Raw genomic sequence first — 15403 nt, forward strand, 5'->3', positions numbered from 1 at the left:
TGGTCTAAATGTGAAATGTCCCTCATAGTCTCACACGCTTAAATACTTGGATTTGGTTAGTGGCATGTTTAGGGCTAAGAGTATGGAACTTTTAGGATGCAGAGCCTTGCTAGAGGAAGTACATTGTTAGGGGAAGGGTTTGAAAGTTTATAGCCTCTTCTAACTTCCCAGTTTGCTCTCTCAGCTTCCTACTTGATGAAATGTGATCAGTAGTTTTCCCACTCTGGTTACCTGCTGCTCTATCTTCCTTGCCATTGTGAGATCTCTTCTGGAACCATAAGCCAAAATAAATTCTTTTAAAAGTTGTTTTTTGGCTATGGTATTTTATCATATCAAGAGAAAGGTAACGAATACCACACACACACACACACACTACTGAATCTCCATTTAACATTGCTAATATAGACATGCTTAGGGCTAATTGCTTGGTATTGGATAACATATTGAGAGGTTCACCCTTGGAGGAAACTGATAGTCCTTTTCTCAATAGCCGTTGACTGTAGCCCTTCGTCTAGGAGTGAGGCCTTGTGAAAGTTCCCCCATCCGTGTTGGCATACCTGCTCATTGCTGTCATTAAGCAGATATGTTAGGCAGTCATACTGTTGAGGTTCCATGGGTGTAGCAGCACTATCATATCTATAAGACACTACGTAGCTGCAGACCTTGCAAGAGAGGTCATAGACCCTAGGAACCTACTGCTACTGTTTCCCTCAAACCACTATAACTTCTAACTCTACTATAATACATGTCCTTGTACACACAAGTGTAGTTCTGTCTCCTCATCACAGAAGCTACTGTTAGCAAATATAGAGACTATCACAGAAATCCACATGTGATCAATATGCAGAGAATAAGTGAATTGTGGTACCCAACCTAAACAGATACATTTACAACACAACCCTATAGCTGAGTCAGGGAACATTGTGGAAAAGGAGGTGGAATGATTCCTTTTATCCCTTGCACAAAAGACATAACGTCCAAGCCCATAGCAAGTATATCAAGCTATGTTAAATGTTTATTTCCCATTATATAATATACACACTCAATAGCCTTTTCTTCAATTACTCATTAGCTGGGTTAATGACTTTCCCTAAAAAGAAAATGCTTCTGGTCCTTTTCTCCAAAACCATCAATAAGGATTTCTGTCAAATTGGATAATGGGATGAAGAGAAGCCACTTCTGGCTGTTCCAGAGACACAGCTTTAGGAGCAGCTACTTCTTTGGTTCTCTGTTCTCCAATATGCAGCAGAGCCTTGTGAAAAGCCTATGGGAGAGGAACACACACTGAAGGTCCCCTGAAAAGTGGCAACAGCCTTTGGGTGTGTTAGAAGTACAAAAAGAAATACTATATATTATGTAGATGGTACCTGAATATGAATATTACTTTGAGAAGTTTCCTTAATTTCTGTGATTTTAGGACTATTTGTTTGGGTAGCATCTCATTCTCCATCACCTTTCATCTCTAGAAGGTACCTTTTTAGTGTCTTCCAGACATCCTCTAGCACTGCATCTCATGAGTTGCTTCTGATCATTAAGGCTTTCCATCATCTTAGAGTCACCTTAGTACATGAGGGTTAGGGATGGAAATTACATTTATTTATGTATTTGGGTACCTGGCCAGCATGTATGTTTTTTTTTACATCACATGTGTGCCTTGCTCCTACAGAGATTAAAAGAGGGTATCAGATTTCATGGGACTGAAATCATAGACAGTTTTGAGCTTTCATGTTATGTTGGCAGTGGAAATTTAACCTGAGACTTCTGGGAGGGCAAACAGTGTGCTTACCTGCAGAGTCGTTGCTCCAGTCCCAGAAGTAACTTCTAAAATGATTTATTTTGAGTAACAAGAATACTCTCATATGATACTGACCTAACAGAATCACACTGTCACCATAGACATGAGATTTCTCACTGACTAAACAAGGTGGGTGAATTAATTGTCTCTTGAAAGAAAAAAAAACAATCCATCAGCTTACACAGGAAAGTTTTAGACCATTGTCTCTCATAATTCCAGCAAAGTTGGCACTTTCAGCAAAGGCATCCCTCATGCCCATCTTCTGAAGTGTACCTCCAAGGTCATATGTGGCAGAAATGGAAAACTTAGGAACAAGCAACTCAACCCATCTGTGTGGAATAAGGAAAGGGAGACATGACAGTCACCACACTAATCACAAAACACACCAGGATATATCTCTTTTTCTTTCTCTCAATCAACTCTACTACTCCCCTGAACATTGAGAACTACTAACATGGCACCAGAAACACAAAAGATATTGTTGTAGAAATTGTCTCGGACTCGGACAATGCTGGAGTGTAATACATGGTCTCCTGGGCCTTTATTACAGAAAGATGTGTCTCTGTGGTACTGAGCAAGGACAGGGGCTAATGGAATGAAGATAAGAGTTTAGTGCATGGGCACCTCCAGGATTTTCCGTCTTGCAATTCTAAGAATGACTGCCAACTCCATGTAATAATATCAAACCTTATCCATCCCAAAGCTTTATATGGTCCCTGAAAAGGTATCAGCGTTGTAGCATGCTCACATTGGGGAGCATTATGGGGATTTATCATTTGACAAATTTCTCCTTTGGCATTTTCTCAGTATGCTTCGTTGAAACACTGTGGAAAGTATCCAGAAAAGTCTCATGCACACTGTACTGGACTTACTCTAAATATCATCATACCATTGACAAGTGCACCTGGGTCATTTTCCTGCCTCTAGGTTTCTTCTGAACTCAGCCTCATCTCCACTGTTAGGCCCACCCATATGTCATCACACCCTCTAAATTGCTTACCGTTTCTGTAGTAAGTAGTTCCACTTCTTCAATGTCTTAGATGACAAGGCTGCCTCCACCCACTCTACGTGGCCGTCCTTTGGAAGGACAGAAAGTGCCAGGGCATTCTCACTATAGCCCATATGGAGTACTGTGCAGTTCAGCTTTACATCCGGAAAATGATAGTACTGTTCTAGGTGGTGTGTCACGGGCACTTGCACTGTGGTGGTCTTGTCTACTGAGAAGCTGGAACTCTCTTCTGTTTTAGATATGTGGAAAGGATTTGCCCACTGGGCTTAAAACAAAGAAAGAGAAGAGATGTTTCTTTGAAAATATTAGTCATTCACTTAATAATCAAGACGGTCTACTGTCACCCAGTTTTCCAAATGATTACAAGTGCCTCAGTAAGCATCAGAGAAACAAGGTCAGCTGACATAATAATCCAGCTACCACATGGCAAAAACAGAGTTCCTTTCCGATGCTGCTGAACTTCGTAGTATATTTCTAGAAACACTAAACTTTGTACACCCATCAGAAACAGTATCTCCTTCCATGAAAAGGTATAGGAGTGTCCAGAAAATGGGTGAAATGAGATAACAAAATGTTCTGCTATTTTAAGCATATATAGGTGTGTGGCTTATACAAAAAAAAAACCCACTCATCCAAACATGAAAGACAGGTTCTCTAAAATCAAGAGGAATTATGTGGGTGTAGCCCTTTCAGAAAAGAGGGCACATGATACTTACTCTAAGCTCTAACTTCAGGGTTAGATAGCCTTGCTGGAAAGGGTAGAAGTGAAAATTATCCATGGTATTTGGATATCTATAGCATAATTGCACATAGTAAGTACTTAACATATCGTAAAAGGGATTTATGCAGTGTATCCAAATCTACACAGGAAGTAGGGACCACATTATGCTTAAATACAAATTCAGTTGGCTTGCCGAACATGGGCTTCTCCCACCTCATTAAATGATTTTAGAAACTATAATTATTTAGCCTAATCAGAATAGTCATAACATTGTCAACCACATTTTTAAAAGTGTTACCTACCTAAAAGTTTTCTGGGCTCATATAAAGAACTGTGTGTCATCCTGGAATAATCCAACACAATGCATAAATACTTACGTAGTGAAGAATCACTTTGGTATGAAGAATACCTACTGATGCCAGTGACAAGAGGCCATAATGCCCCCCCCTTCTCTATCTTAATACTAGACTGGAAATTAATGTCTTAATGCCTTACTTTTGAAATGAATTTAGTTCACCAGAATCATGATAATGTTCAGTCTAAGGTCTTGAATTAGGTCTATAATTTTCCCTTTGGCTTACTTCTCCACATAACTGTTGATCTCCTGCTGGGCTGCAGAAACATTGGATAAGTCGATAGGAAAGACTTCAGTTTCATAAAGGGTCTTGACATCATCCAAAACCCTTGCCAGTGGTTTCAGCTGCTGCCCAATGAAAACTGCATTTCCCATCTGCAATTCCAGTTCATTCTTTGGGAAATTCAATGAACAGATCAAATGTTGGAAGCCCTGATACAATGCTGTTATTGGAGTATCTGTGAGGTTAAACCCCAAGACCTCCAGAATCTGAGTTTGAGTGTTAGAGACAGATGCAAAAGAAAGCATGGCTAAAGCAGCAGATGTGCTCCCAGGGGAAAAGAAGATGTTCCAATCTGGGTTCCCCACAGGGAACCTACAATATCGACTGAATGCAAAGCCAGCATTGATAGATGACATCTTATAGAGAGTGGCATTTTGTTGGGACAAATGGCAGATTGTAACTTTGCCTTCAGAGATGTTATATTGTGCACAATGGATTGTAGTCTTGTAGTCCAAATACCAAGAGAAACAGATAGAGGAACACTGACATTCTGGAATGGAGAAGATCTACAAAACATGAAGTGAGATAACAATTTGGGGAGCGTAGATGAAACACTTTCTGATTCAGACAAACATAAAAGTCACTCACCTTGATTTATAAAACTAAAGGAAGCATTTGGAGATGTCTTCCAGTGGGGAACAAGAGGTGATAGTCTCTCTTTTTTCTAAACACCAGTGACATGTCTACTTGGGAAAGAGAGTAGGAGAAATGATTTGCCTAGACGACAGAAATATGATGTCATAAATTCATTAACATATGATAATAGCATGTGAAAATATTGATACTAATTTGAACTCATGGAAATTGAATCATTTGTCATTTGAATGAAGAGCCATTAGACAAAGCAAGCACTCCTTCTGATTATGTTACATGTACATAAGAATATTGGTTTGTGTATATGTGTGTATTTTATGGTACCATTTGTGATATGATAAAATGAGAACAGCTCCTACAAGAAATAACTAGTTGGAACTGAAGGGTGATAGTTGATTAAGTTATATACAACATAGCAAGTCAAAATTCATTCACCTGTGAAATATATGGGAACCATAAGAGTATTTTCAAATGATAGGAAAATGGAAGTAAACCATTCTTGTTTTAGAGACTTTCTTCTTTTGGTGCCACCTAAAGAGTCTTTTCTCACTTCTAACAGATCTTAATAATCTTGTTCTTATAAGTATGCATGGAATTTTGTAACATTTAGAGAGGAAGGCCGAGAGTTTTTTAAGCATGAAATAGTACATAGAAACAAGGAGCATGATATAGAGCCACAAATATTTATACACCAGTGGTTAGAAAAAAGATTTTTGAAAGCAGTATAGGACCTCTTCTGAAGCCTTTAATTTTCTTCATGAGCGGCCTCATCTTAGGTACTAAATTGCTATATAAAAATGTCTGTCTAGCCCATATCGTCTTACTGAATTGTTACTCAACTACCCAGCTGCTACTGGACATATACACCCTGTTTGTCCATTCATTCTTCAACCTCCATTGGGAAATCTCAGTTTCCAAATGTAAACTTATTCTATCTCAACTCCCCAAACCACTTCTTCATTTTCATTCTATATTCCAATATATTTCACCCCTCTTAATAGACAGACACATATCAAAAGGGCTTGCTTCAATTTTGTTCTCCACTTCTTTTTTTAATATTTATTTATTTATTTATTATGTATACAATATTCTGTCTGTGTGTGTGTCTGCAGGCCAGAAGAGGGCACCAGACCTCATTACAGATGGTTGTGAGCCACCATGTGGTTGTTAGGAATTGAACTCAGGACCTTTGGAAGAGCAGGCAATGCTCTTTAACCACTACTAATGGTCGTGATGACCAATGAATACTATCTGAATACTTATCGAAACTTTTCATTTCTCTCCATCTCTACTGCCAGTTGCCAATGCCTAAGTTTAAGGCTTTGATGAATTTATCTGCTCCAAGCACGATAGAGGGCCTCTTACCTCCTCCAGCCTTCCTTCATCCAGTTCTAGAGTAAATTTCCACATTATCACTGAGTACTCTTCCTACCAAAGTTAACAAGGCTCACCAGAGGGTCAGCTAGCAGGGACCACTCCTAGACCTTGCCTCCTGAACCGACAAACTTCAAACTCAGTTATTTGGAACTCAGGCTTGTTAGAATGTTCAGTGTTCCCAAGGGCAAAAATACTCACAGTACAGGCCCAAGAAGCCGCTTGCATCTCTCACATAGCAATACCTTCCCATCTTTATAACATGCCCTCTATTGCAAAACTAGAGCATTCTTAGTTACCAATTTACCATGACATGAATGCTAGGATGGCCTTTCTAAAGCTGATGCACAAAACCAAGGCCAAATGAAAACAAAAGCTTAAAAAATAAGGTTTGTACTCTGGGTAAAACTTTACATAATTCTTTGGCTTCTACATACATCCCTCATTTAAAACAGTTTTTATTGCCATTGCCAAATAGTGCCATAACAAGAAGACATTTGAGAAAAAAGATATGTACAGACAGAGACTTGGTGAATCTTTTAATTGGATGTTGTAGGGTGGGTTTAAGCGTAGGTGGAGAAAATGCTCTCAAATCCTAGACTTTTTAATGCTCAAAGGTAAACTAGTCATGTCTTGTGATCACTAAAGTCCATTACACCCTCCGCTAACCCAAGGACTCCAGAATATGGTATATAAGGGGCCAAGAATGTAAGATAAGAACAAGCATCATCTACCTGATATGAAATATACAAACAAGCAGTAAAAGCCGGGTGGTGGTGGCACACATCTGTAATCTCATCACTTGGGAGGCAGAGGGAGGTGGATCTCTGTGAATTTGAGACCAGCATGGTCTACAAAGCAAATTCCAGGACAGCCAGAGCTGTTACACAGAGAAATTCTTTCTCACAAGACAGAAACAAAACAAAACAACAAAAACAAAGAAGAAATAGAAACAAAGTAATTAGATCTCATCATGAAACTTCAGTTTATTCTTGACTGTCAGTTTCTACTTAAAGTAATAGTAGTAACAGTAACTCTCCTGCTATTTGATCAAGCTAAGGACATGGCACAAAACACTTGACTCACCAAACAACTACCTTAAGAACTACATTAATGATCAATGTATTCATTTAGCAGCATAGACCATCAACATCCACATGACTTTTGGTGAGTTCATGTTGATGTCCATGGGCTAGGCTGTCACTGGAGACCATACTGGTGTCCATGGCCCATTTTACCGGGGGGGCCCTGTTGATGTCTATGGCCTGTGCTGCAGCAGAGGGCCATGTGTTGATGTCCGTGGTCTAAAATGCCACTGGATACCATGCTGAGGTTCAAGTGGCTCATGCCGATGCCAGCGCCCATGGGGATGTCTGTGATGTGTGCTCCTGCTGACTGCAAAGGGCAAGGAGGCATCTTTTAAGGAAGCTTTTGTAGTGATACTGATGACTGCAGACTCACAGTTGAGAAAGACATATAAGGCTCCTGTGACTGCAGACTCACAGTTGAGAAAGACATATAAGGCTCCTGTGACAACCCCTATCCCCACCCTACTTCACCCCCCCAAAAAAAGTAACAGCCTAGACAGCAAGCCATTGAAGAAAACACTTAAAATTGCGATAAGGATGATCAAGTGTAGCTTTCCACAATTGATGGCTTCTGGCAGGGATGGGAGTGGAGAAAGACTCAGTTTTCTTTAAAGTGCTGACCACTGGGAGTTTGACTATACTCCAGTGACTATGTGGGCAACACAAATTAGACCTATCTTTTTATTTCTTTTTTGGAGGAGGTTACAAAGGGGATGGGCAGACCTGGGAGAATGGGAAGTGAGTGTGGTGGGGTGCATGTTGTGAAATTCTCAAACAATCAATAAAAATATTACATTAGTGGGAAAAAAGGATCAATATGTTAATCAAGGACATAGTGAACATTATTGGGGCTAGTTGAAGTTAATCCAATGTATAGTTTATTGAAGGACTTGAAATCCAAGATAAGTTGAACATATTAACTTAAGTTCATTGGAAAGACACTGGGGGGATTTTTGAAAAGGAGGTAAGTACAGTGAGTGTGACTATAATATGCTGCTGTTTCTTTTCAATCAAATATAGTAAAGTCTTACTCTATACAAAACAACATATTCAGTCCTGGGATTTCAAAGGTGAATGCCGAATATTCATCCTCCATCAAAGTGGCCTTTGTGATCTCATGGCACCACTGCTCAAGCTTAATAGGTAAGGTTACATCTCACATATAGAATGGTAACTAGCACAGGTGGTACACAGAAAGGCCATGTCAAGCTTGAGTCCCTTGGTTACCTGTTCAGCTCACACTCAACCCTGGTAATAAAACAACATATTGTCTACTTTCTCAGATGCTATTAGCTCCAGTAAACCCTTGAAGAAGAAACGAAGAAAGTTTTAAATGAAAAAGAAAGAAAGAAAAAGAAAGAAAATTTTAAACCTGTGCCCTCTGGTGACATGTTTGGACAATGACACAGGTTCAGGCTTTTAGTAAAAATTTACTTAAGGGAACCAGTGGGAACAGACACACACATTATATTATACACATACACATATATACACACATATACACATACACACATAATACATAGATGCATACACATATATGTATATAAAACAAAAGCAGTCAATGAAAACATAACTAATTCAAGAAGACCCCAAGCACTAACTTAGTCCCTCCTGAGGACCATGAACAATGGCCTAATACTAACCCCACTTCGCAAAGTTCCCAGTGCCTCTACACTGACATGAGGAAGACCAAGCCTCCAACACACAAACCCTTAGGAGACACATTGAAATCATCCACACATGAATGACTGGCTAGAAGCTGACACATCCTGGGAATCCAGAAACTCCATTTCCCCCCTCCATTTTTATCAGCAGAAATATGTTTCTCATCTCACTGAAATGCCCAACCCATACTTCTCTTCTGCTTTCACCAAACACTTTCCCTTCAAGATGAACCTGACCCCTCTTATAAAGCTGTGTTTAGCATACTTTTAGCCTTGTGTTAAGCTGGTCTTGCTAGAGATGCAGAGAAGATAATGGATATGAAATGGTAAAATTAGCAAAGTGGCTTTCTTCCTGTTAACTAAGTCTCAAAGGCAAGTCAAGAACTGGGTCCTTAAGCAGAGTGAATAGTAACTCTCTTAAAAGTGTTAGCATACCATTGAATTCACTCAGATCTAACATTATACATATTATTTTTGATAAATGCCATAATTTATTGCCATACAATATCCTTCAAGTTTTATTTTGTAAATGTTTGTTTCTCCAGTTACTTTCATGTGCAAACATTCCCCCCTGGTTTTACTTGATATTTGATCTCCCAAATAGAAATAATACATCTCATTCTGTGTGTAGATGCAGCGAAGAAATGAATGTTGGGTTATACATCCAGATAAGGCAAATAAGGAAATGTGATCATATAAGGTGTATGTTAAAGGAAAGAAGAATATAGAATGAGTAGAAATAAAAGAAGAAAATTAGAGTGCTAGTACCAGTATATGCCTATATCAATATTAAACATTTATTCTACTTTTATTTCTATATCCACTCATGTTTACATAAAATATGTTAGTTGTACTTAACTTCTCAGCATTGCAATCAATACATGGAGCAGGAATGAGTACCATCCAGATATAAATGAAAGGGCTACATTGGTTCATCCAGCCTTCCAGAACAATTTACCATAAACTGAGTTGTTTTTAAACAACAGAAACGTATTTCTCAACATCCTAAAGAATGAGAAAGCAATGTTTACGGGACTGAAAGATTCAATATTTGCCCTAATTTTGTTTCTTGTTAACATGATAAAATATATCCTGACAAAATCAATTTGAAGGGAGAAAGTGTTTATTCCCATGACTACTGGGGTATCAGGGGAGGAGCCTGAAGCAGCTAGTCCTACAGTAAAGAGCCTCAGGAATGAATGCGTATATGCTTATTATTCAGCTCACCTTTTCCACTCTTACACATGTGAGACCCAAACTCAGGAAATGGTGCTGCTCACGGTGGACTGGGCCTCATCACATCTCCCCGTTCAATCCAGATATCCCCCCACCACAGACATACCCAAAGCCTTTTCCAGGTGATAATATATTTTGTAAAGTTGACATCTAAAACTTAGCCATCACAATTTTCATTTGACAGATTGCTTTCAGGCTCATAGATGGCACCTTATGCCTACATCTTCAAGGTAGACGTGATAAAGGAATATGACAAGGCCTCTTTTGGGAGGGGACTAATCCTACCCATGAGGACTATGCTACCATAAACTCAACCCATCCTTAGGGAACCATCTCTTAACACTACCATCTCAAGTAGTGGAGTTTCTTTTGTAAAACCAATTTGTGTGTTGATTGTACAAGTCTGTGTTCATGTGAGTGATAGCGCATGCGCACATGCCTTTTTAAGACAAGAAAAGAATCTTGGCTGTAGCTCCTCAGACTTTTTCCATTCACCTTGTTTTTGGAGACAAGGTCTCTCACTGGATCTCATTCAATAGAGTATTCTGGCTGGCCAGGAAGAGCTGGAGAATCCATCTGTTTCTGCACCCATGACCCCTGCACTGGGATTACAGACATGCACCACCATTGCCCACCTTTTTAACATTGCTTCTATGAATCAAAGTCATGTTTTCATGCGTTAAGCATTTTACTTGAAGCCCCATGGTGTAGGATTTAATCTTGAGATCTGAGAGGAACACAAACACTCAGACCAAAGCAGGGCCTTGATATCTTTTTGTGTAAAAAGGGTTCACATGTTTTCAGTGACATGTGACAACATCCTGAGAGGTGAAAAGATGCTTTTGCATCCTTTTTGTTACTCAGAAGTTAAATATGAATGCTCTAAGATGACCAGGTTGTTCTGGGGGAAGTTTGTACAACACTGTGCTACTTGGTTTTTGTCAACTTGACAGAAATCTAGACATATGTGGGAAGAGGGACTCTTGGTTGATAAAACACCTCTATCAGATTGGCCTCTGTAGGGCATTTTCTTTTTTCTTTTTTGTTTTTTATTTATTTATTAGAAACTTTTTAAAATTTATTTATTTATTAAGGATTTCTACCTCCTCCCTGCCACCGCCTCCCATTTCCCTCCCCCTCCCCCTATCAAGTCCCCCTCCCTCATCTGCTCGAAGAGCAATCAGGGTTCCCTGACCTGTGGGAAGTCCAAGGACCGCCCACCTCCATCCAGGTCTAGTAAGGTGAGCATCCAAACTGCCTAGGCTCCCACAAAGCCAGTACGTGCAGTAGGATCAAAAACCCATTGCCATTGTTCTTGAGTTCTCAGTTGTCCTCATTGTCTGCTATGTTCAGCAAGTCCGGTTTTATCCCATGCTTTTTCAGACCCAGGCCTGCGGGCCTTGGTGAGTTCCCAATAGAACATCCCCATTGTCTCAGTGTGTGGGTGTACCCCTCGTGGTCCTGAGTTCCTTGCTCGTGCTCCCTCTCCTTCTGCTCCTGATTTGGACCTTGAGATTTCAGTCCTGTGCTCCAATGTGGGTCTATGTCTCTGTCTCCTTTCATTGCCTGATGAAGGTTAATACTCAGGAGGATGCCTATATGTTTGTCTTTGGATTCACCTTCTTATTTAACTTCTCTAGGATCGCGAATTATAAGCTCAGTGTCCTTTATTTATGGCTAGAAGCCAAATATGAGTGAGTACATCCCCTGTTCCTCTTTTTGGGTCTGGCTTACCTCACTCAGGATAGTGTTTTCTATTTCCATCCATTTGTATGCAAAATTCAAGAAGTCCTTGTTTTTTACATTAAGGGCCTCATTGAATAAATCGGACTTCCTGAGACTGAGAAGCTTCTGTAAAGCAAAGTGTAGAGCATTTTCTTAATGAATGACTTATTCAGGAGGACCAAGATCAGGGTGGGCAATAGCACTCCTAAGCTAGCGTTCCTGCTTTGCATAAGAAAACATGCATAAGAAAGCAGGCTGAGTAAGACCTGGGGAGGATGCTTTAAGCAGCCCTACTTCATTGTCCTGGCTTCAGTTTCTACCTCCTGGTTCCCAGCTTGTTTCTTCCCTGACTTCCCTTGGTGATGGACTATAAGCTGTAAGATGTAGTGAACTGTTTTTGCCCAAAGTTGCTTTTGGTAATGGTGTTTCATGATATAAATAGAAACTCTAATCAAGACAAATGTTAAGTTTGCTAAGACCAAAAACATATCTCAGATAGCTTCTTTAGATGATTTTTGTTAGGATTGCTCACAACAATCTAAGCTTCAGAAAGCAGAAACTAAAAGGAAAAACTACTCTTTGAAGGATGATGTAGGTCCGGGATCCTCTTTTCTATCTGTTATCAGTGATAGTAGCCCATTCATGCCTGCAGCTACAAATGTCCTCTGCCTTCTGATACTTTTATTTCTGTTCCAGGTATAAGAAGTTATGACATGACTAACACTTCTCTTCCTGAAGGTCCCATTTACTGTGGCATTGAATCTGTATGCATAAGGAGGTACAAAATCTATGTGAGACAGAGTTTCCCTCCTGCTTTCAATCCCATTTTCCCTTACATGGCTCTCTTCCTGACCCCATGTCCTGCAAAAAAATCCAAAGTACCCAAGTCATTGCAGTGCTACTCTGCCGTGGTGTGCAGTCAATTGTCTACTGAAAATCCCCTCTTCCAGAGAACAAGTTTCGGAGACTCCCCAGAAGCTTTATAGGAAAAAAAGTAGTACTTTTGCTAACAAATATTGTATATGGGAAAATGGATTCCTCTAAAACCAAATTAGAGATTTTACTCTGGGGGATGAAGAAAATAACAATCAGTGGCTTCACACAAATACAAGATTGAGACAAAAGCATTAGAGGTTTAATATACCCAAAATCCTAAATCTGACATTTTTCAAAATCCAAAAGAAATCCAATATAATATTACAAGCAGAAATTTCATAATTGTGCTAATATTAAATGTAAATGTCAAATTTTAGGTATTCAAAAATATTGTAGAAGATTATGAACAGAAAATGAATATATTTAGACCTGGGTCCCATTATCAAGATATTTCACTATATAAACACAAATTTATGAAAATCTAAAAGAACTATAAACAAAATCCTTTTTGAGCATCTAAGGTAAGGGATACTTAACCTGTTGATTTATATACATATAGTATACTACAATACAAAATGTGCTTTTGTGCTTGCTACCTTAAATGATTCTCAAAGAAGTCTTATGTAGCAACAAGGGGATCAATTCATTAATTTGGTAAATTGTAAAACTGCTGTCTGAGAATGACAAACAATATACCAAAAGTCACATGGGAGAGCTCAGGGTAAAACCAAGTTTCCATCTCAGCGTGATTTGATTGCTATCCAGTTTTGTTGTTGGGTTAGAATTTATCTACATTCCCTTCCAAATTTAAACCAAAGGAGTGATGACCACTGTGCTCCCATGTTAAGGTGGGCGCCAGAGGCAAAGTTTAAAAGCATTGCAATTTGTTTAGAGTTATGAAAGAGATTTATTGGTATTATTTTTTCCTGAAATCTGATATTTCTAAAGCTGTTTGTAAATACATATTTTTTCTAAAAATAATCTGATGCACAAGTCATTTTTTCTTTTTTTTTCTTTTTTTTTAATTTATTTATTTATTAAGGATTTCTGCCTCGTCCCCACAACCGCTTCCCATTTCCCTCCCCCTCCCCCAATCAAGTCCCCCCCCCATCTGCTCGAAGAGCAATCAGGGTTCCCTGACCTGTGGGAAGCCCAAGGACTGCCCACCTCTATCCAGGTCTCGTAAGGTGAGCATTCAAACTGCCTAGGCTCCCACAAAGCCAGTACGTGCAGTAGGATCAAAAACCCACTGCAATTGTTCTTGAATTCTCAGTATTCCTCATTGTCCGCTATGTTCAGCTAGTCCGGATTTATCCCATGCTTTTTTTATTTAAAAAAAACTTTGATGTAACATCTGTCTCTATAATTTTAAGAAACATTTTAAATCAAGGCCATGGCTTAGGAGGGGCTAATTGGCAAGTCAGAGTCTTATTTTGTTTCCTGAGAAACTATCTGTTGCCATAATTCTACTCAGAAGCATGTCACCAAGATCAGTGACCAAGGGACAAGTGTTGAGAAAAGAGAATAGCTTTAATGAAGATGATAGACACCTGAAAGAAGGAGAAATTTAGTTTCAATTCCTCTTTTCCCAAGATCTTAGAGAAGTACTAGATTTTTATAGGGGCAACATGCAGAAAAACAATATTTTCCAGACACCTGGAGTTGGGCAATCTGGAGTTTTATAGTGATCAAGTGTTGATAGAGTCTGAATGATAGTTTCCTGTCAACTAGAAGTCAAGCATTTCTGCAATGCAGAGTAAAGGCCACATTCTCCGAATGAGACAGAAGAGGCATAATCTGAGGTGGATAGTATAGTTGTTTTTCAATGTCTTATTCCTATGCACCCTTTGGAGGTTTTGTGTAATCTGAGAAGCACTCATTAAATCCTTCTAGTTTTGTTTGTTAATTTCATTAAAATTTTATTTTTAGTGGTGATGATGGATTGGTTTCTTCTTCTTTTTTCTTTCTTTTGTTTTATAACTATGGCTAGCCTACAGTGTGCTATGTAGGCCAGGTTGGCCTCAAAGTCAATAAAAATCCATCTACCTCTGCCTCCCAAGTGCCTCCCAAGTGCATGCTATACAACAACCAGCTTTGCTATAAAAAAAAAAAACTTTTCTTCAACCTATTCTAAATTTCAACTTTATATGCTTTTAAAATAAATACATTTACTAACACTAAAATATGCAAACAATATCAATCTCCTTTTGCTCTGAGAGGTTTATAAAACTGCTGAGTCCTGGTTTCTATACTATTTTTAATGCTTCTGTCCCTATTAACATGAGTCCTCCCTAGGTTGAAATCAGGAGGGTAAACATCATAGTGTATCATGCCACAACATACAAACATATTATAACACTTTACTTTTTCTGGCAATGGTGGAATTTGTCAGATAGATAGGGCATCAGTGAATCTAAAGTTAGCCCAGAAACATAAAGACTCAAGAGACATGTAGCTAAGATAAACCACTTGCAAAGAACCTAGGTTATTCATTGGACACAAACTATGTCAATCATCAGTTCTCAGCAAATGAGCTTACAGCATATTAGAAAAATAGGCTGGTATTTTATGACTCCTCTAGGTCTGCCCATGCCAACTGCCAATGTGAATCCTTCCTGCTCATCTGAGGTCTCAGAGTAAAGTAGCAGTTGTCCTCACCAACCCCCAGAACTTTTTTTTTTTG

The 15403-nt window shown here is 39.1% G+C and overlaps 1 pseudogene; it reads right to left on the reverse strand.

Annotated features, from left to right (window-relative positions):
• Nucleotides 1–1061: 1061 nt before the first annotated feature.
• On the reverse strand, nucleotides 1062–4658 carry LOC121437031 (annotated as a pseudogene).
• Nucleotides 4659–15403: the final 10745 nt, after the last annotated feature.

This window comes from Microtus oregoni, unplaced genomic scaffold (assembly GCF_018167655.1).
Source record: "Microtus oregoni isolate MIOR12 unplaced genomic scaffold, Mior012 000050F_ref0000143, whole genome shotgun sequence".
NCBI lineage: Eukaryota > Metazoa > Chordata > Mammalia > Rodentia > Cricetidae > Microtus > Microtus oregoni.